This window comes from Parus major, chromosome 6, assembly GCF_001522545.3.
Source record: "Parus major isolate Abel chromosome 6, Parus_major1.1, whole genome shotgun sequence".
Taxonomy (NCBI): Eukaryota; Metazoa; Chordata; class Aves; order Passeriformes; family Paridae; genus Parus; species Parus major.
Window position 1 is genome coordinate 4,954,045 of NC_031775.1, and position 6,006 is coordinate 4,960,050.

Below are 6,006 nucleotides of genomic sequence, written 5' to 3' on the forward strand. Positions count from 1 at the left end.
TAGGGAGGAATAAAGTGTTCAAAGTGTGAACTTGAGTAATTATGGTATAGTGAAGTGCTGGGAGATTTGAAGCCTTGAGAGGCAAAGAGAAAACTGTTGTCTAGTGAAGCTCACAGAAACAGATGAAGAAGACTTTTTTTGCCTTTGAATACTCATCCTTAAAAATGCTATCCCTAGACTCATGGCCCATAATACACACCTCAGAGTGATGTAAAAATGGGAGGGGTGGGCTCTGATAACAGCAGCTCTGGGCAGCTGATATCAGGGCAATAGAAAACTATAACAAAAATCGTTTTCTTGTGAGAGATTCCATAAATTAACAGGAAGAAACTTCTGTTTCTCTACAAAGACTGGTAAAAAGACTGTAGCAGGAATTGGGACTGTTTTAACCACCTGAGTTCCAAAGTTTTTGTCTCTGTTGTGTAAACAAAAGAATAGTGGGTAGATAGGGGATAAAAAGATTTTTCTGGAAGTTTATTCTGGTGTTCTTATTATTGTAGTTTGTCAATAAACTTTCTTTATTCCTTTTAAGTTTTATGCCTGTTTTGCTCTTGTTCTAATTCATATCTCACAGCAAGAAATAAGTAATTTTCTTAGTTATTGGTTTTAAACCACGACAATGAGGAAGAAAGTCTCTTCTTCCTTTTGAGAGGAAAGAAAACAGATCATTCCTAGTCTGTAGTGGTGAGGCAAAATAATAGGTCACAGTGGCAAAAGAAGCAGAGATATATATCCAAGATTGGTCACTGCACAGTGACCAATGTGCAGGAAAATGCAGCAGTACGGATTCCTAATGGAAGAAATATTAATGACTGAGATAACCATACATGAGCTGTGTTCTGAAAACCTTTCCTGGCTCTTCAGAGCCAGCACAGGAAGGGTTCTCAACAGCCAGCTCCACTCCAGTATCTCCAGCAAGGTGCTAGGACAGGAATTCCAGTGATCCCAAATTTGTCTTGAAAGTACCACTGAAATCTGTGCAAATTTTTCCTAATTAGGTCTCCTTTGGGTTGTCTTTTCCCTTCAGATTGAGCAAAAGGCTCAAGAATGAAAGCAATGTAACTATAAAAATCCCTTCGTTTATCAACCTAAACCCTTACCCTCTACATACTGCTCTTTGTTCATCCACATTGCTGCCTACTTTCTGGGCCCACCTTCCAGATCTCAGTGCACAGGAAAAACATGCTAAGCACTGCACCTCCCACTGCTGCCTGTCGAAGTCTTTACAAAAACACACAATAATGCAGGCCAAAGATTAAGAAGAGCCAAGCCTATTTCTTCCTGTTAAAGATGAAAGCTATCAACAGCTGCCAAAGCATTTCCTCCATTTGTTTTTAGCCAACTACAGGGAGAAGAATCTTTTCCTGAGTAGTATCTCTGTGAAGGACTAACTTTTTGAAAGAACAGGCTCATTTCCTATAGCCCTATGGATTATTATGTCTTTCAAAACATAAGGTCACACAAAGTTTGAAATGAGATTGTCAGGCTGTAGGTAAAGATAATGGAGTTGAAAGGTGGTACAATATAAAAGTGATGCTGTCGCAGTCAGCTTGCTGTGACTTCAGACCAGCCTGGCCAGGCGGCATGGCAAAAATAGAGGGACGGGTGCAATGGAGAACCCAGAAGATTTTAATGTTCACAGAGACCACATGGTCTGAGGGGCTGCAGTCCAAAGACTCAGGGGTGTGGTGAGATACACAGTGTAAAGGGATATCTGAGGGTAAAGGTCCAATCATGGCCGTAGGACAGTCTTTTGACCTTATTAGTGTAAGGTCCTGCCTATTCTGGGATGACTATTAGCATCCCCCCAGCACCCCACCTCCCAAGGGCTTCAGATTTATTCCCTCCGTGCCAAGAACCCTGTCCAGGGTATGATCTATCCCAAGTTCTCAGCATCTCAGGTATCTCAGTTCCCACATGATGCCCTACCCCAGCATTTTTAATTCTGTGTAATGGGGAAAGGTCTCCAAGCCAAGTAAAACAGGTCTGCATGAGTAAGTAGCATCTATAATAGCAGCTTGGAAGAGCTGAACTAAAAATTACTCTAAAATCTTCAGCCTTCTATACATCTAACTAATATTATCCTAAAATAATCAGACAGAACGAGTATAATCACAACTAATATCTAGGCCTCACAGAAGACTCCGGAACACTGGAATAGATTTACATTGTAAAAAACTGGTCGAGTGTTGCTGTTCTTTCATTTTATATTATTCTGAATAAACTGATACTTCACATTTGAAGAATGTGTTTGGCTTAATTTTATCTGACATCCTGCCTAAGTGCTTCACAATTTCATTCCCATGATAGAATTCACAAAAAGCTTGTCTTTCACAGCAAACTTGATAGAAGTGTTGTTGGAGCATCTTTCAGGACTGCAAGAGACAATAGTAGGCTCAGCAACCACAGCACAAGAAGTGAGACAGCTGTCACTATAACACTGCAGGCCTCATCCTGCCTTCAGTAAGCACTCACAGTGCCACAGCTGAACAGCAGTACTATGTCTGTAGGATTAGTAGAGAAACATAAAGACAGGGCTTATTTTCTCAGGCCACCAATTAGAACAGTCAAAAAGCACTTTCCAAAGAGATTTATCACAACTGCCAAACTAATTTACTCTATTTTATTCTTTAGAGGTCAGCTCTGAAGCAATTAAGAGTTCTCTGTCACTCTGGGGGGTGGCTTTTTCATCTCCTTTCGCCATCCAGATTTCACATTGAGGTGAAACCTAGTTGTCCTAATCCAGTAACAAACCAGTGCAAGTTAACATTCTGCCTTAGGAGCTGCATATCAAGTCTAACTTGAAATTTAAGCCCATTGTGTCAGAAAAGAATTATTTTGTGGTCTAATCCAAGGAATACTAATTCATTTTTAAAAAAAAACTCTTACATGCAGAAAAAGGGGAGAACGCATAAGTAAGATTTGCTACAGGGGTAGCCTGAAGCCATATGCCAGCAGGTTACTCTGCTTGTATATTATGAGAATTTTTATCCATCTAATCAATAAGAAATGAGTAGTTACTATGGCAATTTCTACACTACAAGGTACTTGTGCTGCAGTAGAGTATGTTCTAGAAGGAAATTTTTGCACCTTTTACAGTGTTGCAGTACAGTGTGTAAGCTGGAGAATAGTGAGAAGAATAAAATGAGTTAAAATATAGAAGTGTTTTAAAGGATGGCTTTGGAATTCTTAACTGATAATAATAGATGTCAGGTTAGAGCAATCCACAAACATTCAAACAAATCCAGCATCAATTTTCCAGATCTTTATTTGAAATCATGTATAATGAATCTAAGATTTCACTGCTGCATTTCCTTTTGATTACCTTCCTCCAGGTTTAAACTAATGGGGTTGGAGAATAATCTCCCCTAAACCACCATCAATTCATACTAATATTGCTTTCAGAGGATAGCAATACACTGCAGTAGCATGATTACAATGAATGTATTCCCTTCAAGCACAATGCTCAGTAACTTTGTAGGGACTGCTTACACAGAGAATAAGCATAAAAACTCCCTCGCAAAATACAGAATACTGTAATAGAAGCACAGGGTTCTTCTAAAGGTTTGAAAATAGTTGATCCCAACCATCTTTATGAAATACACAGAGAAAATACATATGCCTTCCATTAAATATTTATCACAATTCTATCACCTTATATTTTGAATTTTTAATTTCACCCCTACACTTCCTCAATATATTATCCTTCTTCAGATAATAGAACAAATGCTGAGGAGAAACCTTAACCCTACAGTTCCCTGTGAGAGCTCAGAGAGGAAGAGATGCCTGCATAGGGAGACAAATTAAAGCACAGCATTGATGATGGGCCAATGATTGTAGCATGAACCTGTCAAAAACATGGTTGGGGGAGAAGCCTAAATTAGCATGGGGACAATTTCAGATGGGAGAAGCAGCTACATATGAATGCAGATGTCTAAGGATACTTTGAAGCCCCCACTAACTTCTCCTAGAATCCAGTGTACATATGCACTGTGAAGTTACAAGTGGATATTTCTGACAAATAGATGCACCCAAGAGATGTTTAGATTTTGATGCTCTTTTCCCAAATGAACAATGCTGGGGACTGAAAGCTTATGTGACTAAAGGTATAGGGGTTAATTTCCACAATATTCAGGTGCAACTGTATTTTCACTCATATAATATTACTGACTCTAAAGTTACATTATAAAGAAACACTAATTCCTATATCAGAATATATATTCCTATATCTGAACTTCACTGTAGTAGCCTCACAGGTAGCTTATAATTAAAAGAAGCAGTAAGTATAACCTACTATAATATGTAGGTTTAAAAGACCTCTTTGAAGTGGGACAATGCCTTTGAAATATGAGAAGAATTGAATAAAGAGAGACCCTACATCAAAAGATGCTAAGCTTAGGCAAATCTTGTGAAGGCTGGAAAGTTAAATGATAGTTGTCTATCACAGGCCAAACAAACACTGAGGTAATGGATAAACATACAGACAGAAATCCCAATCTCCATCACTGCACAAAGGAAAAGCTGTTAAATTAGAGAGACTGCCTAATGAGCTTGCAGTACACACACCATTATGAAGGAGAATGCCAAGAGGCTGGACTGCTTCTGGAGAAGACACTCAACTTTCACATTCTGCCTGCAGCTTATCCATCACGGTAGCCAACATTTAGCCACTTGAAATTAAGACTGTTTGGATACAGTTTTCTAGGACTCTGGAAAGGATTCACAATTGGACAAGTAGGGTGTTCAAAAGGGCTTTTTTTTCTCCTGGCTGTGTTACTTTAGCAGCTCACTCATCAAATGATTTCAAGCCCATTTCCTTATTGAAAAGGACCAGCTACATCACTTTTTCCACTGCAGGAAAGAGGGCATGAAACACAAGAGGTAGACTGGCCTAGAGACTGTCAACATCATAAAACTAGACTTGGAAAAGTTTTTATTCTCACCTCTTGGAAGTTTACCGAGGTCCTTAAAGCCACAGGGCAATTCCTCAGAAAATACCATTTAACACAGCTACCAATATTATAGTTCAGAAGTTAAAGTATTTCCCTTCAGTTCGTTATCCGGGTACAGGAAATAATGTCCTTCTGGAATTAAGAAGGACATAGAAGGGGAGATTTCTATTCTTTCTTCAAGAAAAACTTTAGGCTTTTGTTGTAAAGGTCTGTGTCTGTATATGGAATATTGTACATGAAGGCTCTTAATTCAATATCACTTTTAAAAAAATCTTCAGCTGATGATATTTTAATTTCCACCAAATGTTGTTGTGTCTACCTCCATACTGCTCATCCTAGACAGAACTTTGTTAGAGCAAGTTGTCCTTTTTGTCAGCTCTGCAGCCAAGGCTCTCTTTAAAGCAGTGAAAATGGAAAAACATGTGGCCTGTAAGGAAACAACAGGAACTGACTACACATCTAAGGTACTCCTTGAGAAGTGACTTTTCCATGGAAGTGTTTCCAATAACAAACTTCAGCAAATTTCCATTTTGCTATTTAAAGGGCCTGGCACTGTGGTTTAAACAGATGTGCCATAACAACTGTTCACATCACATGAAAACCAAACCTTTTTAGAAAGGCAACTTCATTGTACTTCACTGAGAAAACTGATGCCTACTAGGAACTAGAAAAAGCAGTATTTTCCCCACAGAATGATCAGGTATTAAAAGGTCTGAAGCATATCTGCCACTCTTGGATCTCAAAGACAGTATAGCCATGACAGAGCATGTCCTGTGGTTATAAAACACCATAAGCTCTCCACTTTTCTTATTTTACACTCGCTACCCTCCCATTATCTAATTTATATTGTGTTATGTCATATTTATAGACTTCAGGCTCTTCTCTGGTTACTTTATTGCCCTCAGAAATAATTGCTTCTGCTTACACTACTTCCTTACCTCAGATTTATACTGCCCTCACAGTCTCTAGAAAAAACCAAACAGACCACCAATTAGTTGGAAGACAGGTGTCTGCTAGTGAGGGCAGGAGCCTCCCTTGGAATGAAAATGTAGAC